The sequence below is a fragment of the Rhinopithecus bieti genome, unplaced genomic scaffold, assembly GCF_001698545.2.
Source record: "Rhinopithecus bieti isolate Rb0 unplaced genomic scaffold, ASM169854v2 scaffold_56100, whole genome shotgun sequence".
NCBI classification, from domain to species: domain Eukaryota; kingdom Metazoa; phylum Chordata; class Mammalia; order Primates; family Cercopithecidae; genus Rhinopithecus; species Rhinopithecus bieti.
This window is the reverse complement of record NW_016821518.1, coordinates 244,094-269,289: the sequence shown is the minus strand read 5'-3', so window position 1 is coordinate 269,289 and position 25,196 is coordinate 244,094. Positions and strand designations below refer to the sequence as shown.

Here is a 25,196-nt window from a genome sequence, read left to right as displayed (position 1 = left end):
TACACCTGCTAGTCGCAGAAGACCCAACCCAAACGGCAGAACAGCTATTCCCGTCCCGGGAGTGCGGCCCAGTCCGGCAGACAGACCACTCGAGGGGCCTGCCCAGTGGCCCAGTCCCCGGGGAACCAAGGCTCAGGGAATTCACCGTAAACAGGTCCTGCCCCCACCCGACCGTGCCAGGCCTGCGACGACCGCGGTGTGAACTCGCACTGTGGGCAGGCGGCTCATGGCTGGGCTTGCAGGTGTCTGAGAGCAGGACCCCAGCCCCCTTCCCTAGCCCCGCACATGCTTCTGCCGACCACCCTCCCTGCCTGAGAGCAGGACCCCAGATCCCCTTCCCCAGCCCCGTACAAGCTTCTGCTGACCGCTCTCCCTGGCGCCAAACACCCTGGCCAGGCCTGTGCGCTTCCCCTCTGAAGCCGGAACAGAAAGGGCCACGACCAGTGACCCTCTGAAGGTGTTTGCAGGGCTCGGCAACCCCACAGAGCTGACTTTCAAGAGTGTCTGCAGCGAAACCAAGCCACCCTGTTGACTCAAAAACTGTGCTTTCGTTAGAGGAAGTGACCCCTGAGGAGAGAGCGATTCGCACTTTAAAACATCGCCGGCAGACACAGGCCGGCCGAATGTGAGTCACTCTGCGGCAGGACGCGACGCAGGGCCGGGGGATGACCCGAGACACTTTGGGTGTCAATCACATGCCAGTGGCTACAGGGCCCTGGTTGGCGCAGCCCGGCCAGCACCACGTCCCCGCACGCGAAGCCTCACTGGGCAGCACAGTGCTGCTGGGCGGTGATGTCCATGTCTTCTCTTGGTAGGAACCACTTCAGAGCTAGGCAAGCACAGCGCTGCTCAAAGCCCCGGGTGCTCCACGCACGCCCGGACCCCAGGGGCCTCCCGTGGCTCTGCCAGGCCGCCACTTTCTGTGCACACCGGGTGTAGGGGCCAGCCCGGCTCCAGGCACAGGGGTCAGGAGGTGACCACTTCCCTTGGCTGGGACAGGGCGTGCTGCCCGTGTGTGCATATGTCTGTGAGTGAGAGAGGAGGAGTGCGCCAACACACGCGGTGGGGGTGACGCAGAGAGAGGAAGAGTGCGTGCATATGCGGCGGGGGTGACGCAGACAGAGGAAGAGTGCGCCAACACACGTGGTGGGGATGACGCAGAGAGAGGAAGAGTGCGTGCACACGCGGTGGGGGTGACGCAGAGAGAGGAAGAGTGCGTGCACACGCGGTGGGGGTGACACAGAGAGAGGAAGAGTGCGTGCACACAGCGGTGGGGGTGACGCAGAGAGAGGAAGAGTGCGTGCACACGCGGTGGGGGTGACGCAGCTGCCTCCAGGCATGGGTACTGGGTCTGGTGCTGTGTGCAGTGTGTGTGTGCACGTGTGTGTGGGCAGCATGTGTGCATTCATGTGTGTGTACGTGTGTGCTTCTGCATGTACATGTGTGCCCATGTGTGCAGGCAGCGTGTGCGTGTGTGCGGGCCCGGGAGTGGAACAGGACCCTTGACTCTCAACCCTCGACCGCCTCTCGGGCTGCCCGCGCTACCCTGCACGCGTGACCTCCCTACCACGAACTGGGGTTTCCTCCTCAACACTTGCCCTGAATCACCCCCCGACACACTGGGGAAAGTCGGTGTTTCAGTTCTGGTTCCGACAGGAAGGGCCCTGGGTCTCGAGGTGGCTCGGAGGTGGCCAACAGTGCAGGGGCGCGGCCCGGCCAGCTCTGGGAAGGAGGGTGGGGTCCTGCCCTCGATTCCCCCCTTCCATCTCCAACCAAGGTCTAGTGAAACTCAAGTTAATTCTCAGCAAGCACTTTTTAATGATTAACTCCCAGGACTGGAAAATTTTAAAACAAATTAAAAACAGACAAGAAAAATCCTGTGAAAATCTTCCCTAAAGTGAGAGAATATGCACAAGACACAGCTTTTAACATGGTTTTTTTTTCACTTAAAATATCTGTCCTGATGGTAAACATATTTACATATCTTTTCTCTTAAATACTTACTTCAAATAAATATAAAATATAAAGATTCGCCCAAACTATAATAGCCCTTGCAAAAAAGACACATTTGGCCTGGCGTGTGGCTCACGCCTGTAATCCCAGCACTTTGGGAGGCCGAGGTCAGGAGTTTGAGACCGGCCTGGCCAGCCTGGTGAAACCCCATCTTTACTAAAAATACAAAAATTATCCAGGCTTGGTGGTGTGCGTCTGTAATCCCAGCCACTCAGGGGGCTGAGGCAGGAGAATCGCTTGAACCCGGAAGGTGGAGGCTGCAGTGAGCCGAGACTGTGCCACTGCACTCAGCCTGGGTGACAGAGCGAGACTCCATCTCAAAAAAAGGAAGAAAGAAAGAAAAAGACTTATTTAGGGTTTTGCACACAGGACTGGGAAAAGGGAAGACACTGGGACACTTAGTGCAGATGCCATGGGGCGTGACGGGCATGTCCCGTTCTCGGTGGACTGGGCCGGGAAGGGAGGGCCCAGCCATGCCCTGCTGAGGAGCCAGGTTTCCGCTGCTGAGCCTTACTGCTGTTTGGGGGGCTGGAGAAAGCAGGGACCATTCTCTTTGTGTTTACACTCAGCCCCGCAATGGCACAGCGCTCCAAGAAACGCATGCGGCTGCTGCGGCCCTGCCAGTCTGCAGAGCATGGTGTCTTTTCTGCAGGACGAGGCCCAGGCCACGTGAATCTGAGCTCGTTTACATCAAGGATTTGAGCGTTGTGGATTTGGTATCTATGGGGAGTCCCGGAACCCATCCCAGGTGGATACCGAGGGACGACTGCACAAAAATTAACTGAGAATGAATCAAAGACCTAAAAACGAGCAGAAACTACAAAACTCTCAAAAAAACAGGTGTACGTGTTCTTCGGACATGACGTCAAGTGCACAAGCAGCCAAGGGAAAAAGAGTGTTAGGCGGGATGTCGCCAGGATGCAAACCTGGTGCTTCAGAGGGCATTCTCAGTACAGCGAAAAGCTGCCCACAGCACGAGAAAAAATATTTGCAAGTTATAGCTCTGATAGGGCTCTGGTATTCAGAATCTATAAAGAACTCCTACAACACAACAAATAAAAAAGACAAAAATCCAGCTTAAAAAAGGGCAAAAGCCGTGAATAGACAGCTCCCCAAAGACCACACACACACGGCCGAGGACATGGAACAGGCTCTGCGTCACGAGTCATCAGGGAGACGAAAACCAAGACACAGGAGACCCACTTCATGGGCATCAGGATGGCTATTANTGACGCAGAGAGAGGAAGAGTGCGTGCACACGCGGTGGGGGTGACGCAGAGAGAGGAAGAGTGCGTGCACACGCGGTGGGGGTGACACAGAGAGAGGAAGAGTGCGTGCACACAGCGGTGGGGGTGACGCAGAGAGAGGAAGAGTGCGTGCACACGCGGTGGGGTGACGCAGCTGCCTCCAGGCATGGGTACTGGGTCTGGTGCTGTGTGCAGTGTGTGTGTGCACGTGTGTGTGGGCAGCATGTGTGCATTCATGTGTGTGTACGTGTGTGCTTCTGCATGTACATGTGTGCCCATGTGTGCAGGCAGCGTGTGCGTGTGTGCGGGCCCGGGAGTGGAACAGGACCCTTGACTCTCAACCCTCGACCGCCTCTCGGGCTGCCCGCGCTACCCTGCACGCGTGACCTCCCTACCACGAACTGGGGTTTCCTCCTCAACACTTGCCCTGAATCACCCCCCGACACACTGGGGAAAGTCGGTGTTTCAGTTCTGGTTCCGACAGGAAGGGCCCTGGGTCTCGAGGTGGCTCGGAGGTGGCCAACAGTGCAGGGGCGCGGCCCGGCCAGCTCTGGGAAGGAGGGTGGGGTCCTGCCCTCGATTCCCCCCTTCCATCTCCAACCAAGGTCTAGTGAAACTCAAGTTAATTCTCAGCAAGCACTTTTAATGATTAACTCCCAGGACTGGAAAATTTTAAAACAAATTAAAACAGACAAGAAAATCCTGTGAAAATCTTCCCTAAAGTGAGAGAATATGCACAAGACACAGCTTTTAACATGGTTTTTTTTTCACTTAAAATATCTGTCCTGATGGTAAACATATTTACATATCTTTTCTCTTAAATACTTACTTCAAATAAATATAAAATATAAAGATTCGCCCAAACTATAATAGCCCTTGCAAAAAAGACACATTTGGCCTGGCGTGTGGCTCACGCCTGTAATCCCAGCACTTTGGGAGGCCGAGGTCAGGAGTTTGAGACCGGCCTGGCCAGCCTGGTGAAACCCCATCTTTACTAAAATACAAAATTATCCAGGCTTGGTGGTGTGCGTCTGTAATCCCAGCCACTCAGGGGCTGAGGCAGGAGAATCGCTTGAACCCGGAAGGTGGAGGCTGCAGTGAGCCGAGACTGTGCCACTGCACTCAGCCTGGGTGACAGAGCGAGACTCCATCTCAAAAAAAGGAAGAAAGAAAGAAAAGACTTATTTAGGGTTTTGCACACAGGACTGGGAAAAGGGAAGACACTGGGACACTTAGTGCAGATGCCATGGGGCGTGACGGGCATGTCCCGTTCTCGGTGGACTGGGCCGGGAAGGGAGGGCCCAGCCATGCCCTGCTGAGGAGCCAGGTTTCCGCTGCTGAGCCTTACTGCTGTTTGGGGGGCTGGAGAAAGCAGGGACCATTCTCTTTGTGTTTACACTCAGCCCCGCAATGGCACAGCGCTCCAAGAAACGCATGCGGCTGCTGCGGCCCTGCCAGTCTGCAGAGCATGGTGTCTTTTCTGCAGGACGAGGCCCAGGCCACGTGAATCTGAGCTCGTTTACATCAAGGATTTGAGCGTTGTGGATTTGGTATCTATGGGGAGTCCCGGAACCCATCCCAGGTGGATACCGAGGGACGACTGCACAAAATTAACTGAGAATGAATCAAAGACCTAAAACGAGCAGAAACTACAAAACTCTCAAAAAAACAGGTGTACGTGTTCTTCGGACATGACGTCAAGTGCACAAGCAGCCAAGGGAAAAGAGTGTTAGGCGGGATGTCGCCAGGATGCAAACCTGGTGCTTCAGAGGGCATTCTCAGTACAGCGAAAAGCTGCCCACAGCACGAGAAAAAATATTTGCAAGTTATAGCTCTGATAGGGCTCTGGTATTCAGAATCTATAAAGAACTCCTACAACACAACAAATAAAAAAGACAAAATCCAGCTTAAAAAAGGGCAAAAGCCGTGAATAGACAGCTCCCCAAAGACCACACACACACGGCCGAGGACATGGAACAGGCTCTGCGTCACGAGTCATCAGGGAGACGAAAACCAAGACACAGGAGACCCACTTCATGGGCATCAGGATGGCTATTAGGAAAAACAAAACAAAAATCTACAAAGTAACACGTGTTGACCAGGATGTGGAGAGACGGGTCCCTTTGGGCACTGCTGGGGCGAAAGTGAAACGGGGCAGCTGCTGTGGAGATGGTTTGGCTGTTTCTCAAGACGCTGAATTACACACGGCCAGCAACTCTGCACAGGTCGACACCCAAGAGAACGGAGAAGATGGCTCAATAGAAAATACACAACAATGTTCACAGCAGTGCTGTTCACCACAAGGTAGAAACGGCCCAGCGTCTACCCAGATATGAACGGATCAACCACACAGACATGCACATGCACCTGCATGCGCACCCTCACGCGCACCCGCCACACCCACACCTGCACGCACACCCTCACGCGCACCCGCCACACCCTCACGCGCACCCGCCACACCCACACCTGCACGCACACCCTCACGCGCACCCGCCACACCCTCACGCGCACCCGCCACACCCACACCTGCACGCACACCCTCACGCGCACCCGCCACACCCTCACGCGCACCCGCCACACCCACACCTGCACGCACACCCTCACGCGCACCCGCCACACCCTCACGCGCACCCGCCACACCCACACCTGCACGCACACCCTCACGCGCACCCGCCACACCCTCACGCGCACCCGCCACACCCACACCTGCACGCACACCCTCACGCGCACCCGCCACACCCTCACGCGCACCCGCCACACCCACACCTGCACGCACACCCTCACGCGCACCCGCCACACCCTCACGCGCACCCGCCACACCCACACCTGCACGCACACCCTCACGCGCACCCGCCACACCCTCACGCGCACCCGCCACACCCACACCTGCACGCACACCCTCACGCGCACCCGCCACACCCTCACGCGCACCCGCCACACCCACACCTGCACGCACACCCTCACGCGCACCCGCCACACCCTCACGCGCACCCGCCACACCCACACCTGCACGCACACCCTCACGCGCACCCGCCACACCCTCACGCGCACCCGCCACACCCACACCTGCACGCACACCCTCACGCGCACCCGCCACACCCTCACGCGCACCCGCCACACCCACACCTGCACGCACACCCTCACGCGCACCCGCCACACCCTCACGCGCACCCGCCACACCCAAACCTGCACGCACACCCTCACGCGCACCCACCACACCCCACCCGCACCCGCCACACCCACACCTGCACGCACACCCTCACGCGCACCCGCCACACCCTCACGCGCACCCGCCACACCCACACCTGCACGCATACCCACACGCGCACCTGCCACACCCACACCTGCACGCATACCCACACGCGCACCCGCCAAACCCGCACACACCCTCACGCGCACCCACCACACCCACACACACCCCCACACACACCCTCACGCACACCTGCACACACACCCACACACCCACACGTGTGCAGTGGGATACTATTCAGTCACAAAAAGGATGAAGTCCATGTCACAACGGGGACGAACCCTGAGAAACGTGATGTTACGAGAACAAGGCCGACACAAAGGACAGACGTTTAATCCCACTTCTATGAAACACAGGACAGAGGCTACCAGCAAGGCAGGAGAACAGGGTCAAGAGGCAGAGAACCCAAGGCTGATTCATGCTGACGTCCTAGGACGAAACCAAGAGGAAAACCCCTACTTTCCATACCTAAGCAACAAAAGGACCAGAGGCGACTCCCTTTGCAGCCTTTGCTTTCCACAACGAATCAGCCTGGGGCGGAGTCTTTGTTTGCACAGAAGTGTAACTTTGTAACCTCACTTCAGACTCTGGCTGTGGAAAGCGACCCATGGTCCCTTGCATAGGGTGTAACCCTTGCCACTTCACTTCAGCCTCTGATTTGTTGCTTTCTGCAAAAGGAAAGGAAGTTCTGGAAACCCAAGTGGTGGTTGTACAACATGTGACTGTTTAGCACCACTGGATTTTTAAATGGTCGAAATGATGAATTTAGTTGGGGTTATCTTACCACGATAAAAAATTGAGAGAAGAGGACATGACAACAGAAGCAGAAGTCGGGGCGACATGACTGAGAACTCGGGAACGCGGCAGCAGTGTCTGGAGCTGGAGGCAGGAAGGGACGCCCCCTCCACCACAGCCTCCAGGAGCCTTGCTATTGGCCCGAAGCCCACCTCAGACTCGGACCTCAGAACCGGAAGACAAGAGGTACACACCGTTGGAAGACAACGCTCAGCCACGTGGTCAGACCAGGATGCTGCTGCGGACGGTGAGGGAAGTGGGTGTCAGAGGAGCCAGCGGATGGAGCCCTTGCCTGCCAAGTCTCACCGTCTCTTTAGTGTGACTCTGCTCTGTGAAGCTCATTGTGGTCTGTGGGGTGAACACAGCACAGCACTCTCCTGGGCGACAGAGTGAGACCCTGTGTCTAAAGAAAGAACTCAAGCAACTGGCACAGGCCCTCACTTCACTGTTGGCCAAGCCCAGGCCCCAGCAGAGGGGGCTTTAGCCACAGATGACGTGTACGTCACACACGAGGACGTGGGACAGCGTCAGATCCCGCAGCGGAGCCAACGCAAACGTGAAAGGGAAGGCAGCTCAGCCAGCACTTCCTCTGAGAAGCTCCCTTCTCCACGGCAGGAACACGTGGCCTTCCCCACCGCGCCTGGGCTTGACACTGAGCTGCTGGATGTGCACTGCCGGGAGCCCCAGGCACCCTCTCAGTGTGTGCCCCAACCCAGGGAAGGGCACTCTGGGGCCCCTTGCTTGATCCTTCCATCCCTCACAAGAGGCCTGACTGCAGCTGGTTCTGTCCCTCCTGGTGTCCCCAGCTACTCCGCGGACTGCTCCTTCCCTGGCCTGTTTCTGGAGGGTGGTTCCAGCCCCACCTCACGCACAGGTGGGGACCCCCGGCCCACCCTACACCACCCTGTCTCGAGTTCCATGAGTGGCTCATGTCTGCCAGCATAAGAGAGTCAGTAGTTGGTTTACAATGGTATTTTTACGAATACTGTCTTCCCCTGGCCCTACTGAGCTTGAGGATATTTCACTGGAGACTATCTTCCTTCCTCTGAAGATAAAGTTTTGGACCATAAGGTATGTTTGTAGAGAAAGGCTCTCCGCATTAGGAGGGGGTGTTTAGCATGGGGAGGAGGCTCAGACGCCATCACCGTCCTGCACTGAATAGCAACGCTCCAGCCAACAACGGACACGTCGGTGACGGTGGCTCCCTAAGACCGTGATGGGGCTGAAACACTGCCCTCGCCCCGTGGGATCGTGGACGTCAGGACATTGGTGCAAGGCACTGCTCACGAGCGTGTGGGGATGCCGGTGTAGACAAACCTCCTGTACTGCCAGGGCATAAAGTCACACACGTCAATTATGTACACTATCTAATACCTGATAATAAACAGCTGTGTTACTGCTTTCTGTTTTTATGTACAGTGTGTATTTACTATACCACACTTTTTATTGTTATTTTAGAGTGTATTCCTCCTGCTTACTACAGAAAGTTGGCAGGGTGGGATGGCTCTTGCCTGTAATCCCAGCAACTCAATAGGCAGGGGTGGGAAGATCACTTGAGCTCGGGAGTTCGAGACCTGCCCAGGCAACGGAGCAAAACCCTGTCTCTAAAAAAAGTTTAAAAACGTAGCCAGATGCGGTGGCGTGTGCCTGTAGCGGAAGTGGGAGGATCTCTTGAGCCCACTGGTTCGAGGCTGCCGGGAGCCATGATCACACCACGGCACCACAGCCTGGTGACAAAACGAGACCCTAACTGTAAAAAACAAACCAACCAGCCAGTTACTGAGGAAGAGCCTCAGGCTGGTCCTTCAGGAGGCATCGGGAGGAGGCACAGTTCTCACAGGAGATGACAGCTCCACGCGTGTTACTGCCCCTGAAGACCCGCCGGTGGGACGAGGTATGGAGGTGGGAGACGGCGATGCTGATTACCTGACCCTGTGTAGCCCGAGGCTAATGTGTATGTGTCTTAGTTTCTAACGAAGAGGTTTAGAAAGTAAAAAGGTACAAACAATTTTAAAAGCAGAAAAGAGCTTGTAGAATAAGGATATACAGAAAAAATATTTTTGTATGCCTGTACAGTGTGTTTGTGTTTTAAGCAAAGTGCTATTACAAAAGAGTCAAAAGTTTAAAAGTAAAAGGTTACGACGTAAAAAAGCAATGAAAAGCTCAGGTTAACTTATTAAAGAAAGAAAAACTTTTTAAAAATAAATTTAGAGTACTCTAAGTGTACGGTGTTCACAGAGTCTCTGGGAGGGCACAGTAGCGTCTGAGGTCCTCACGCCCACTCCCTGCTCACTCGCTGACTCACCCAGAGCACCTTCCAGTCCCGCAGGCTCCATTCATGGTAAGTGTCCTACGCAGGTGACCACTGATCACATTTGTGCCATATTCTCACTGCACTTTTTCTTCTATGATTAGACGTACACTCACCCTTGTGTTACAGTTGCCCACAGCATTCAGGACAGTTGCCTGCGGCACGGGCGTGTAGCCTGGGAACACGAGACTCCACCATCCGGCCAGGTGTGCACCAGGCTCCACCATCCAGCCAGGTGTTCACTAGACTCCACTGTCCAGCCAGGTGTGCACTAGAATCTACCATCCGGCCAGGTGTGCAGTAGACTCTACCATCATCTGACCAGGTGTGCACCAGACTCTACCATCCGGCCAGGTGTTCACTAGACTCCACCGTCCAGCCAGGTGTGCACTGGCCTCTACCATCTGGCCAGGTGTTCCCTAGACACCACTATCTGACCAGGTGTGTGGTAGGCTACACTATCTCGGTTTGTGTAAGTTACTCTGTGATGTTCACATGATGATAAAATCACCAAAGATGCATTTTTCAGAATAGATTCTCATCGTTAAGCAACGCATGTCTGTATGTAAAGTTTCAGGTTTGGTTCCCCTGCACCTATCCCAGGGCCTAATGGGATACCATCTGCTATGTGGGAGGACACGTGGGTAGGAGTGAGCAGCACACAGGGGAGAGGGAGCAGGCACAGGTGAGGGAGGAGGTGTAGGGAGGGAGGGAGCAGACAGAGGGGAGGGGGAGCAAGTGCAGGGAGAGGGGAGCAGGTGATGAGGGAGAAGGCGCAGGGGAGGGGGGAGCAGGCCGTGGGGGGGCAGGCAGAGGGGAGGGGGAACCAGGTGGTGTGGGGAGCAGGCAGAGGGGAGCGGGGAGCAGGGAGCAGGCACAGGGGAGGGGGGAACAGGCACAGGAGACGGGGCAGGCAGAGGGGAGGGGAGAGCAGGCAGTAGGGGGCAGGCACAAGGGAGGGGGAGCTGGCACAGGGGACAGGGCTGCTGGAGGAGGGGGAGTCCTCCCGGGAGCACCTCGGCTTGTTCTTCCTAATGATCCCTTTGGTCTCCTGACTGATTTCCGTCCCCTCCGTCACTGTGAGGCTGTCGCTCCCTTTCTGGAGAAATGAGAGAACCAGCTTCTGAGACTGTCTGTGCGTCCGGAGGGCCATGGACAAGGCTCACTGGCACGTGGCTCCTCCGTGGCTCCTCTGGGATTTGCTTTGGGAATCTTGCCTGTGTTTTGCCACTACTTTGCACAAATAAATTCTAAGGAACTTTAATGAAAGTTAGAAATCTACTCAAGTGCCTTGGGTGGTAAAAAAAATAAGGTGAAACGAATCCCACAGGTTATGAAGTCTCCCACCGAGGCACAGGGAGCCTCCCTCAGAGGCACCATCAAAGACAGAAGAATATTGATGCTCCCAGAACCTCGAAAAAAGACACGAGGATTACAGACTAACTCCACGTTTAATTTAGAAATGAAAAGCCCTGGAGTTAAAGAAAAAACAAAGTACGTAATGAAAGGTAGAGACCTCCTCAGCTATCTCTGACCAGAGGGTGAAACGGCCTCTTCTGAGGGAAAAGTGTGGCATCTACACAGCTCATTTCCAGATTCCTGCGGCTTCTACACCTTATTTCTAAATTCTAATTTTTTTTGAAGAATATCTTTAACGATGACAAATTTTCCAGTACAGTATTCTGATATTTAACACCCTCACAGCAGTAAGAATAAACTCTTATGTGACATCCAAAACGATGACTTCTGGATTTAATAAAGATACAGATATTAACAAAGTTTCATTTCTCATTAATATGCTTAGAGCAAGTTAGTAAATACCCCTTTTTTAAGTCACCGAAACTCGCCAGTGTACAGGAATCCGTGCCACAGACACTGCGGAGAAACAGTACAGGTGAATCTGGTTTAGGACATGTGGGGTTTTTGATTTCATGATTGATAATTTATTAGAATGAGGTAAAAATCACTGAGCTTTGAAGGACAAACTTTTAAGGAAAAGAAACACTGAGATACGGAATTGACGACATTTCAGTCTTTCACACAGACCGGGTCGGTTTTCACGGTCTTCCCGGGAGCAGATGAAACGCTTTTCCCAGCAGCACACGATGCCTGGCAGGACTGGAGGCCGGCTCTCACCTGGCACCTGGCCCTCGGGTGTCGGAGAGACAGGTGGGTTGCAGGGGGACTCAGCCTCTTCCTCCCCCTGGGACACAGGAGGAAACCCGGCGGAACCGAAGCCTACACCAAGGGAACCACACACTGAGTTCTGAGCCAGCTAAGAAGTTACCTGTGTGTAGTTGTACTAAGCATCAAACGAGCGGGCACAGAACGGCCAGCACCCTTGACTCTTACACACAGTCAGACTGGATCCCAGAGAAGTGACCCAAAGGGGACGGAGCTCGGGGCTCTCAGGCAGTGGCCCCACAACGGTGCTTGGGCTGCTAAGAGATGCCCTAGGATTCGGCTCCTCTCCCGTGTGGACAGGAGAGGGTGGTAGAGACCCAGGCATGCCCCATGTACCCGTGTGTTCCTGCCCTGCCTGCCACTGACCAGCAAACAGCCCAGATACTTGCCCCGTGGGGCGCGTTTCCCCGTGGGTCCAGGGGCGTCGCGGGGCAGCACTCCACGCTCCGTGGACGACTGCCGCTGCAGCGCTGTTTCTGACCCTCGAGGTGCCTGGTTCTCGTGCCCCTCAGGCCTCCCTGCCTCCAGTCTTGGCCGGTTCCAGGCCGTCCTCTACGGAGGTTTGCAGAAAGTACACCACTTCCACTCCCCTCCTCCCTGGGTCCTCATCAACCCTCCCTTGCACCGACGCGTGCTGGCCCACTGGTTTGGGGAACTCCGTGGCTGACTGAGGTCGCCCAGCGTGGCCAGCACTGACAAGCTGACTCTGGACACCGTGCGTGCGAACCACACGGGCCCCTGAGGTGAAGGACCAGCTTGGCTGGACGCTGACCACCCCGAGCAGAGGGCCCAGGCCCAGAGGTGGCTCAGTCTGGCAGGAACAGATCTGCCCTCAGGAGCGGCCACAAAGGGCCAGCAGGACTCAGGGTGTGCCGGTCAGGGCGGACTTGGTGTCCTCGGCCCAAGGGGTCACAGGCAGCAGCTGGCGTCCCGTGAGGGACAGGAGTTGAGCTCAGGCTGTAAATGAACCTCTGATCTGCTTGTTTTGTGGGGATCCACCCCGAGTCTAAACAGCACATTCACACCCCACAGCGGGTGTCCCTGGCACCACATCAAGGCTGAGGGTGGTGGGGGCAACATTCCCTTCTTCTGAACTGGGCCCTAGGGGTCACTGGGTTCCCCCACAGTTTGGAACAGCGGCATGAGGCACAGGTAGGCTGGGAACCAGTGTCCACACCGTGCGGACAGGCACAGGTGGAAGTAGGCAAAGAAGGTGGGGCTGGGACAGAGCCTGACTCCATCCTCCCAGGGACAGGAGGCTACTGTGGGGGAACCAGGGCCCCGGGACAGAGCCCGACTCCATCCTCCCAGGGGCCGGAGGCCACTATGGAGAGTCAGGGCCCCAGGCAGGGAGGCCGGAAGACGGTCCTGCTGACCCGCAGTGCCCACCTGGAAGGCCACGGCCGGGGAGAAACGACGTAAGCCAAACGCTGGCCACTGAGCGGACGGAGCCAAATGGACACTTAGAAACATATTCTCGATTAGAACGGAAGCTCGAGGACACCCAGGAACAGAGGCCTGAGACAAGAGGAAAGAGGCGTACAGGCCGCGGCGTCGGAATCTGCGTGAATAAGGACAGACGTGGCGCCCCCACGCGGACTGTGTGTGCCCCCGACTTTAAAACGGCGTGAGGATGGAACCCCACAAAAAGTAACACCCCCACACTGGAGCATTCCGGAGCGACTGAGGTCGGGTCTGGGGTCGCTTCGAAGGACTCCGGCGTGCTCCGGGTTGTGAGGGACGTGAGAGCTGTTACGTGACAGTGTCTCTACCCCTCTGTGGACTTAGCCTTTTCAATTCTAAAAAAACTTTCCTTTGTTTGAAAGCACTCGGGGGATCCGGAACGCAGCTACGTGGGGAGCGAGCAACGCCCGACTCTCAGGCTCTCCGGGGGGTCTGGGGTGTAACTCAAAACTCCCCACCGGCGAATCCCATTTCTGGTCACCGCGAAAGAGCTGGACCCCCTCCCTCCACAGACAACTGGGAAATCAGACAGAGGGGTGAAACGGCGGTGCTCAGGCACCAGACGCCAGGCAGGACGGTGACCCCCGAGAGGAGAAGCCGGCAGATGCCAGCCTGGGGCCGAGCGGGGTGGAGGGAGCCAGGCCTCGGACAGCCTCGTCTTCACGCTGCCTGCGTCACACACGAGGACGGAAACGTATGCTCTGGTACTTCCTCCGGCTTCTGTCTTCCCATCACTGGGGTTGGGCGCCCCGTGTTTCTGTCCATCCCAACCGCCGTCCGCCCGTTTTTCCATTTCCCAAGCTCCTCCTGCTCCAGGGCTTGGCTGGAGGTTCCCACAGGTGACAGCAGTGGGCAGTCATCACACGACCCGGGCCACCTCCGGCTACGTGGGCGGTGGGCGGCCATCATGCGACCCCAGCCACCTCTGGCTACGTGGAGGGCATCAGGTGTTTTCCGCTGCTCCCCGAGTAATTCCGTAATTTTAAAAAACCACGTGCTGTTTGTACCTAAAATCCTTTATTTCCATAAAAACAAGCCATGCGTGGCCTTTCCTTTCCCGGCTCCCAGGGCAGAACTCCCCTGCCTCCTCTCGGGGTCCCCTCTGCTTCTCCCCAGGCTGCAAGCACGTGAGCCCCATCTCACGCCTTCCTCAATTTGCTTCCTAATTGTAGGGACTGGCTCCAGCAAATCCCTGAGGAAGGTTTTATCGGAGATGGATCTTGTGAACCCGAATACGAAAAGGTTCTTATGTCCCTGCACGTGACTGACACTTTGGTGGGGCATAGAATTCTTAGTTCCAGCTCCTTTCTGTGAGAAATCTGAAAGGAGCGTCCTCGTGTCTCCTGGATTCCACTGCCGTAAGCGAGGAATTCCGGGCACTTCGATGCCCGCTCCTGGGTGTTTCTCCCTCCGACTGTGCCGGGCTCTGAAGCATCCTGACCACGAACCTGGACGCAGGCCTCATTTCCTGCACGCAACACCAGGTCAGCCCTTCTAATCAGGTCACTCACACTTTTTGGTTCTAGGAAATTTTTCTGTATTCTTCTTAGTTAATTTACTTCCTTCTATTTTTTAAAAACTCTGATTTTGCTACGTCAGACCAGCTGAAGCTGGGAGAGAAGCTTCTCAGAATGTCCTTCTCAGGACGAATCCAGGTTGAGTCTGGAGACGACGAGGAAGACGCCATTGCCCCCGCATGTCAAGGGCCTATTCTGTCTTCTCCACCGACCCCAACGGTCAGCAGCAGCCCCACCCATTTCCCAATAATCCACGGGCCACAGAGGAAGTCTCCAGAGAAATCTAAAACGTATTGACCGAAATGAAAATGGAAGCATGTTGAAAACCTGTACAATGCGGCTAATGGAAAGGGAAGTTGGTGGCTCCACATGCTACGTAAAAAGAGAAGAGAGGTCTGAGGACAAAAAACTCAGCTTCCACATTAAAAAAACTGCAAAGGAAGAACAAAATGACACCCAAAGCAAGCAGAGGAAAGGAAATAATAAAGGCAGAAACGAATGAAATCGAAAACAGAAAATCAATAGAGAAAAGTCAAACCAAAAGCTGGTTCTCTGAAGAGATTAATAAAATTGATAATAAATCAAGACTGATTAAAAAAGTGAGAAGACCCAAATAACTAATATCAAAAATGAAAGGGGATATGACTACAGACCTCACAGATATTAAACACATCGTAAAGAATACTATCAAATAACTGAACACACAAATTGGACAATTCAGAGGAAGTGGATCAATTCCTCAAAAATCGCAAGCTGCCAAAACTGTGAGTTTCATTATACCAAGAGAAAATAGAGTCTGAACAGTCCTGTAACTTTTAGGTCTCTGTTTCTGTAAGGTAGCAGTGGACAATTAGAAAACAAAATTAAACACACAGTAGCATGTATAATTGCCTAAACCAACAAACCCAGAAATACTCAGGTATAAATCTAGCAGCTGTACAGGACTTGTACACCAAAAACTACAACATGCGAAGGAAGGAAGTCGAGGAAAATGTCAATAAATGGAGGCAGGGACAAATTGTGAATTGGGAAACTTATAGTAAAGATGTCAATTCTATACAAATTGGCTTATACGTTTAACTCACTATCAAAATCACAGCTACATTCTTTGTAAATGTAGGCAAGCTGATTCTAAAATTTATATACAGAGGCAAAAATGCTAGAAGAGCCAAAAAAAAAAAGTTGAAAAACAAGAATAAAGTTAGAGGAATCACATGAACCCATTTTTAGACTTGCTCATCAAGACAGTGGTAGTGGGTTTGACAAAGGTCCGAAAGCAACCAGTGGAAGAAGGATTTCCAGCAAAATCAGTGTAGAAACAAGTGGGCATTATTCAGCCAAAACACACACACACACAAACAAACAAAAAACCTTGACTTAAACCTCACACGAACTTACACAAAATCAGCCTACAAGGGCATAGCTCTAAATGTAAAATGTAGAACTATAAAACGTTTAGAAGAAAATCCTTATGTCCTAGGGTTAGGTGAAGTAGTCTTGGGTGTTGACACTCAAAGCACATGAAAAAAAAATACATCAACAAAATCAATTAACTGGACTTCATCAAAATGAAAGTCTTTTGTTCTATGAAAGATTCTACACGGATGAAAAGAGAAGCTGCCATGTAGAAAAAGGCTGTTTTTCCTCTGCTCTCCCACCACAATGTGTGGGTCTGTTCTCCGGACACCAAGCAAGCCATCAGTTCTGCAGCAGACACCAGTCAGGCATCCTCTCAATCCCAACACCACCTACCTGAAGCCAGCGTCAGACCCCCAGGGAGAGTGCTCAGTCCCCGCGACCCCTCCCCTTCAACTCCCAATGCCAGCTGAAGTCTCAGGCTGTTAGACCCTCCAGCTATAAACCGGGATTCCCACGGCCTCTTCCTTGGATTCAATTAATTTTCTGGAGGGACCCACAGAACTCAGGCAAACACGTACTTACATCTACCAGTTTATTAAAAAGAATGTTCTTCAAGGATACAGATGAAGACATGACGGGGAAAGGGGTGTAGACGGTCTAGGTCCTCTTGGGCATGGCCCAATACCCTCCAGGACCCTCCACGTGTTCAGCCATCTGGAAGTCCCCGAGGCTCATCCCTTTGGGTTACTATAGGAGTTTATGAGGTAGATGTGGTTGCTTAGATCCTGGGCCATTGCTGACCACCCTAAGCCCCAGTCCCTCTCCCTCCCTGGAGGTTTTGACCCTCTGAGCACATGGCTGGCTCCCCTGGCAACCAGCCCCTCATCCTAGGGTATCTAGGCGTGTTCCAAAAATGCCTCATTAACATACACTCAGGTGTGCTGGAAGGGACTTGTAAACAAAAGACTCTTTCAGCTTTAGAAGCTACTTCACAAACCGAGGACAAAAGGCCCAACACTTTAACAGATATTCTTACTGCTCCATTGACTTAGGAAACAGCCACAGGGGATCAGAGTCAGGGATCCTGGACCAAACACCAAATCCATGATCCCAGCACCAGTCACAGATCAGGAGAAATGCAGTTGGCCCCTTAGCAATACAGGGTTTAGGGTCACCAGCTCCCCATGCAGCCGAAAATCTGTGTATAACTTTTGACTCCCCCAAAACTTAACCACTGAGGAAGAAAAGTGGTTCAGAGCAGTTGGAGACATGAGGTTTTCACCAGCCCCAGAACCGCGAGGGTGAGACCTCCATCATGCCTGCCCCACCACACCCACACCGCGGCCAGCTGTTTAAAGGCATTTTGTCTTCCTTTCCTTCCCTGTCGTGTCCAGGCTGGCTGAAAAATCACAAAAAATGTTACACAAGTTACACAATGTGACCTTCAGCCATTATCTTCACGTTCCTGGAAACTGACACAGAGAACCCTCGACGGCCAGTCAATAGCTTACGTTATTTTAATGAACCCGTGTGGGAACTGCCCCTTCTTTTTTTCTTTAAAACCTACTCGTAACTGCTGCTAACTGGAGCGTATGTTCAGAGCCACCTGAATCTACGTCCCCCAGGATGCAGCCCTCAAACGTGGCCCAAACAAACCCTCCACGTGTATGGACTTTGCCTCAATGTCTTTCTTTAGGTTGACACGGCTGAGAGCCTGCTGTTGACCGGATGCCTTACCAACAACATACACAGGTGACCAACATGTATTCTGTATGCTCTGTGCATTACGTGTGTTATATTCTGTATGCTTTGTGTAATATATTATATTCTTACGATAAAGTAAGCTGGAGAAAAGAAAGTGTTACTAAGACAATCATAAGGAAGAGAAAACACATTGACTGTTCATTACACGGAAGTGGATCATCACAAAGGCCTTCATCCTCCTCACCTTCATGGTGAGTGGGGCCGAACGGGTGGGGAAGGGGGTTCTTGCTGTCTTGGGTGTCACTTCGTCTGCGAGTTTTTTCAAATTGTCATAAATCTCCAAAACATTTTCCAACATATTTATTTTTGAAACTCTGTGTAAGTGGACTCCCAGTTCACACTCTGTTATTCAAGGATCAAATGTACTTGCAAGTTTTATATGCAATGGAGGTTTTACGTCCAGAAGAAAACTCTCAAATTCAACAGTAACAAAACAAGTAACGTAATTGGAAAATGAGCAAAAAAGCCAGGCATGGTGGCACATGCCTATAGTCCCAGCGACTAAGGAGGCTGAGGCAGGAGGATTGCTTAAGCCCAGGGGTTTGAGGGTGCTGTGTGCTACGATCAGGCCTGTGAATAGTCACTGTGCTCTGGCCTGGCAACACAGTGAGACCCTGTCTCTAAAAAACAAAGAGGAAGAAAATGGGCAAAATATTTGAACACATTTTTGACCAAAGAGAATATATGGGTGGCAAATAAGCATGTGAAAGGATATCCAACATTGTCAGTCAGTAGGGAAAGTCAAATTAAAGCAACAATGAGATCCTACACAACCACTAGGATGGCTCAAGTTAAAAATACTGGTAATACCAAGGGCTGGGGAGGATGAAGGAGCTGGAGGCCTCACTCACTGCTGGTGGGAACGCGGAACAGTACAGCCACTCAGGGAAACAATTCGGCCATTTCTCGTAAAACATACACTTACCATGCAACCCGGCAATTCCACGCCCAAGTATTTATGCCAGAGACATAAACACTGATGTTCACACAAAAACACACACATGTTCACAGCAGCTTCATTAGTTATAGTCCAAACATGGAAACATCCCAGTAGTCCTTCAACAGATGCGTCGTTTACAAATGGTGGTTCACCCACACAACAGAACAATACGTGGCAATAAAGAGGAATTAGCTACTGACAGGTGCCAGAACACAGATGGACCTCGGAGGCCGTGCTGAGTGAAGAAAGCTATGCCGTATGGGTCCATTTTTATAACTTTCTCAAGGGACACAATTACATGAAGAGAAATAGATAAGTCACTGCCAGGGACTAGAATGCTTGTGTACCCCCAAATTCAGACCACGGCACAGCTCTAACCCCCAAGGTCAAAGGGTCACAGTCTAATCTCCAAGGTGACAGTGTAAAGTGGTGGGGCCTTTGGGTGGTGATGAGGTCAGGAAGGTTCACCCCACGTGAATGGGATTAGAGCCCACAAAAGGCCCCACGGAGATCCTCGTCCCTCCCACGTGAATGGGCTTAGCGCCCATGAAAGGGCCCCACGGAGATCCTCGTCCCTCCCACCACGTGAGGACATGTAAGAACCACGAATCAGGCCTCATCCAGACCAAATCTGCTGGTGCCTTGATCTGGGACTCCAGCTTCCAAAATGGGGGAAATAGATGTTCGTAGTTTATAAGTCACCTGACTTATGGTATTTTTGTAGTAGCAACCAGAACAGACTAGGGCAGGTCAGGAGAAAACGTGGCTCTAAAGGCAGTTTCTCCGGGTGATGGGACCCACGATGTCCTGATTGTTGTGTTGATCCAGAAACACAGGGGACGTCTCACAGAACTCCCTCCACCGGGAGTAACCGGGGGACGTCTCACGGAACTTCCACCACCCGGAGTAACCGGGGGACATCTCACAGAACTCCCTCCGCCTGGAGTAACCACGGACATCTCACAGAAGTCCCTCCACCAAGAACACGTGGACTGCATGGGGTCTGTGGCTGCCACATCCAACCCATGTGGAGTTTCTGGGTCCTTGTTCTCTGATTATATACGATGTTAGGAGCTGGGAAGAGGGGATGTGGGGGGGGTACATAGGAACTCTCTGTACTATTAATATTTATGCAACTTTTTGGCCGGGGGCAGTGTCTCACACCTGTAATCCCAGGACTTTGGAAGGCCAAGGCAGGTGGATCATCCGAAGTCAGGAGTTCAAGACCAGCCTGGCCAACATACTGAAACCTGGTCTCTACAAAAACACAAAAATTAGCCAGGCATGATGGCGCGCGGCTGTAATCCCAGCTACTCGGGAGGCTGGGGCAGGAGAATTGCTTGAACCCAGAAGGCGGAGGTTGCAGTGAGCCAAGATCATGCCATTGCACTCTAGCCTGGGCGACAGAGCGAGACTCCATCTCAAAATATAGTATGTTTTAGTTCTGCAATTTTTATGTGAGTCTAAAATTACTTCAAAATACAACATTTTTTAATTGGGTAGACTTTGTCAAAACAACTCTACCATCCTGGGGAGAAGCAGTTTTTTGTGCAGATTTTGCCTGAAGCCTGACCTCCATGTGGACTTGGTGCGACACATTCTCAGAGTCCATTAAAAACATTCAGGCACGCGTTAGAGACGCACATTCCCAGCCCCACCAGAACCACGAGATCAGAAACTACGAAGAGTGGGTCGCATTTCTCTCACTTCTCATGCCTGCCAACACGTGGCAGGTGCCGTTCAGACGCTGGGGGAAGGAAACGAACAGCTCCGCAATGGTGACAGGACGGGCACCGCCAGGAACAGCACAGCAGACGCTCCATGGGGGCAGCAGCTCCCGTTGTGCAGTCCCAGAGTGGGCAGGGGCACCAGGCAGGGGCATCAGGCAGGGCAGGGACCCCAGGGGCCGAAGAGGGTGTCCAAGTGCTGAGGACTGAACCGTGTGCCTCCGACGAACGGGTTGAAGCCCTAACTCCAATGTCACTGTATTTGGAGACAGGGCTTTTAAGGAGGTAGCTAAGGTTACATGAGTCCCAAGGGTGGGGCCCTGGACGGTTGTCCTTATAAGAAGAGGAAGAGACACTAGGAGTGAGCACACAGAGAAGAGGCCACGTGATCATGCAGGAGAGAGGCCACGTGAGCACAAGGGGGAGAGGCCACGTGAGGATGTGGGGAGAGGCCACGTGAGGACACGGGGGAGAGGCCACATGAGGACGTGGGGAGAGGCCATGTGAGGACACGGGGGAGAGGCCACATGAGGATGCAGGAGAGAGGCCATGTGAGCATGCAGGGGAGAGGCCATGTAAGCACAAGGGGGAGAGGCCATGTGAGGACACGGGGGGAGAGGCCACATGAGGATGCAGGGAGAGGCCACGTGAGGACATGTGAGATGCCAGGTGAGGACGTGGGGGAGAGGCAATATGAGCACGGAGGGGAGAGGCCACATGATCACGCAGGGGAGAGGCTACATGAGCACGCAGGGGAGAGGCCACATGATCACGCAGGGGAGAGGCCACGTGAGCACACAGGGAGAGGCTACATGAGCACGCAGGGAGAGGGCGCCATCTGTGAGCCACAGAGAGGCCTGAGGAGGAACCCACCCTGCCGGCAGCCTGAGCTCGGATGTCCAGACTCCAGAACTTTGAGAATATAAATGTCTGTTGTTGAAGCCGCCCTGTCTGTAGTGTTCCTTTTTGGGGGCCTGAGCTGGGAGGGCGGGGAGCAGGGATCCCCCAGGAGACGTGCAGGGCAGCAGGGGTCTGCGTCACACCGCTGTGTGCCTTCCTTTCTTGGTGAGGGCAGCCCACTCCGGGTGGCTGGAGCAGGAGCATGCATCTCAGCCCTGTCCACTTCCTTCAAGCTGCCAGGACCTCTGAGGCCCCTTCATGGCCCTGCTGGGACCCCCTCCCTCAAGTTTCCAGAAGGGATCAAGCCAACCTGGGAAGCTGGGCGGGGGTTCTACCCATGCCTCCCCTTTGGGCCTCCTTGGAATCAGGAGACGCGGCCCCTGGGGAAGGGCACGGGAAGTGTGAAGAAGGCCTGTCTCAGACGGGTGCATTCAGGGAGGCACCACCCCGGGCCATTGGCATAGACAACTTTCCACCTTTCAGTTTGCTTGGAATTAGCGGAGTGTTAATCTTATGCAGCTCTGATTTAACGTTGTATGTGGTGAATATCCCACCGGGCATGTCAAGGAGACACATCAAAAGTCAAATCAAAATATGCCGCTTCCCACATCGCAGATGTGACTCAGACAGTGAACATAAACCTTGACTTGGTGGCTGAGTTACCTTATTAAAACAGTTGGCAGTGATTTCTGTAACAGCTGAGAAATGGTTTAAATCAGCCATCCCTTCTTTGAACTTCACACTTGAATTCCACTAACTTGCTAAAGGAAAACCCTATCTAAGGGGACCCTACCTGATGTATTTGTTATGACTGGGTCTTCCTGTTACCCCTTGATTCGGAGCATGAATCTCTGGCTGAAAGTGTGCCTGCTCCACTTCAGTTACATCCTCGGTGTTCAGCGGCGTCGTGTTCACGTGACTCATTCTACCTGAGAATCTAAAGCAGCGTAAGTCCCGCTCAGCAGGTCCCCACGCCCCCCACTGCTCTAATACGTGGGACTGAATCTCCAAAGAGGAAAACCGAAATCAGGAGCCCAGGGGGAATCGGAGGCCAAAAGCTTCCACAATGAATACGGAATTTTTACTTCCCAGTTAAGAAGAAGAGAGGCCTTACGAGGTTTTCCGTTTCCCTGCCCCGTGAGACAGCTGGCATTCTTTAAGAAAAGCATTAAAAATCATCGTGTATTCCAGGAAAGTGTGGGTCCCTGAAGAAGTCGCACATCCCAGAATCTCTGAACTCTGGTGATGGGAGGACCTAGGAAGGCTCCTCGGGAGGGTCCAGGCCTGTTTTCCAAGCACTCCAAGCGTTGAGTGCCTGGAATCAAAGCCCTCACGCTGTGTCTTCAGGAGCCCTGCTCAGAAATCTGACACCGGGCCAGGAGCTCAGGGCGACGGACTGTGCACACCCTTTCACGTGGGGGACCCTCTCTGCTTCGTAGCCAGGAAGCTGCACCAGGCACTCACAAAGGTGACTTTGTGCCCGTGAACTCGGCTGCAGCCCACAATTTGGGCTTGCTGCTGCCAGTGCAGACAGGAAATAGCTGCTCTGCGGCAGCCCGACCCTGTGGCCACAGAGCACCCTCTGTTCCTCGGTAATCGTCAACATCTGGCGGGCACCTCCACGCCCCTCCACCCCCACCCCCACCACACGCTGCTGGCTGGAGGCTCCCGTGCAATGCCAGGTGTGTTGGGAGAGGCCAGGCTAGACCCACAGGCTGGGTTGGAAGTGAGGAAATTGCTTTAAAAGCAGGGAAAAAAATTCACTTCCCCATGCTTTAACCACTTGTACCTGTAAAAGGCCATCAGTGGAATATTCATCTTCTCAAAATGTAAAAAGTAAATCTAAATGGAAGAAGGTCTTTTTCTGCCCCCGCTTTTCCGTGTGACGCAGGATGTTATGGAATAGACCCTGAAAGCTGGCAAAGCAGATTTGATGCTGAAAGCAAAGCCCACCAGGAAACCCTGTTCACTGCCAACTCACTTGATGGAATCCTTGACTCCATCATCATACACAACACCAACTTCAGAAGCCAATGATCCTGATATCAAGGTTTCAGTTTTACTGCAGATCAAAATTACATTTTCAAAATTCAGCAAGTATTTCATTACATGGTAGGATCACAAGAAATCCGTAACATTGGGGCGTATTACTCCCACAACCTCAGTATTACAGGCAGACATCCTGGCACCTCTCATGGGGTAGAGAGCACCTTTCTCCTCCTGGACTAAGGTGTGCAGCTGGCTGCCCCCGCTCCTCCCTGTCCCACTAACCTGACCATACCCCCACCAGGCAGAGCGCCTTTCTCCTGCCCTGGGGTGGGGCTGGCACAGTCCCGAACACCATAATCCAGGATTTTGAAATCCTGAAAGATCAAAATCCCTGAAGTCTAAAATCCCCAAATCACAATCCTGAAAATGTAGTTCTTGAAAAAATAATTTTAAAAAATCTTTACCCTATTTACCCTAATATAGTTATACTTTGCATGCCTGTATCAAAATATCTCGTGTACTCCATAGTTATATACACCTACTATGTGTGCATTAAAAAGTTTTAAATTCTTTATCTCAACGTTAGGAAGAAAAACGAAAAAACAAACAATTATTTGAAAGACATGTGCTTACAATTTTAAAAAGAGGACTTATTTGAGAAATGTATAAAAACATGACAGAATGCGAATAGGCCACTTTATGCAATAAAACAGACAATACTAACACACACACTTTTGCAAGCATAAACACTCAAGTATACTAATGACAGTCACATAGGTATAACATTTAATGAGCAGATGAACCCTATTCATAAATAAATAGCTCCTGTCATCTGAAATACCATGTTGGACAACCTAAGTCTTTTGACAAGATCCATCAAAAACCATGATGGTTGTATACGTGTGGTCTTATATCTGAGATCTCTATTCTGTTCTGTTGGCCTATGTGTCTATTTTGATACCAGTACCATGCTGTTTTGGTTACTGTAGCCTTGTAGTATAGTTTGAAGTCAGGGAATGTGATATCTCCAGCTTTGTTCTTTTTGCTTAGGATTGTCTTGGCTATACAGGCTCTTTTTCAGTTCCACATGAATTTTAAAGTAGTTTTTTTCTAATTCTGTGAGGAATGTCAATGGTAATTTAATGGGAATAGCATTGAATCTATAAGTTACTTTGGGCAGTGCGGCCATTTTCATGATATTGATTTTTCCTATCTATGCGCATGGAATATTTTCCCATTTGTTTGTGTCCTCTCTTATTTCCTTGAGCAGTGGTTTGTATTTCTCCTTGAAGAGATCCTTCACCTCCCTTGTTAGCTGTATTCCTAGGTATTTTATTCTCTTTGTAGCAGTTGTGAACGGAAGTTCATTCATGATTTGGCACTCTGCTTGTCTACTGTTGGTATATAGGAATGCTTGTGATTTTTGCACATTGATTTTGTATCCTGAGACTTTGCTGAAGTTGCTTATCAGCCTAAGGAGCTTCTGGGCTGAGACGATGAAGTTTTCTAAATATAGGATCATGTTGTCTGCAAACAGAGCTTCAACAAACCTGAAAAAAACAAGTAATGGGGAAAGGATTCCCTATTTAATAAATGGTACAAGGAAAACTGTCTAGCCATATGCAGAAAACTGAAACTGGAGCCCTTCTTTATATCTTATACAAAATTAACTCAAGATAGATTAAAGACTTAAACGTAAAACCCAAAACTACAACCCTACAAGAAAATCTAGGCAA

The 25,196-nt window shown here is 52.3% G+C and overlaps 1 protein-coding gene and 1 long non-coding RNA gene across 2 annotated transcripts in view; one reads left to right on the top strand and one right to left on the bottom strand.

The window, feature by feature from the left end:
• The window catches only part of LOC108520856 (UDP-GlcNAc:betaGal beta-1,3-N-acetylglucosaminyltransferase-like protein 1), a 111,511-nt gene that overhangs the window by 16,846 nt on the left and 69,469 nt on the right, over positions 1–25,196 (bottom strand). The window lies entirely within an intron of this gene.
• LOC108520858 (uncharacterized) lies at positions 8,976–11,298 on the top strand. Its single transcript, XR_001883040.1, has 4 exons — positions 8,976–9,199; positions 9,544–9,646; positions 9,746–10,057; positions 10,947–11,298. It is a non-coding gene; the product is annotated as an uncharacterized LOC108520858 (long non-coding RNA).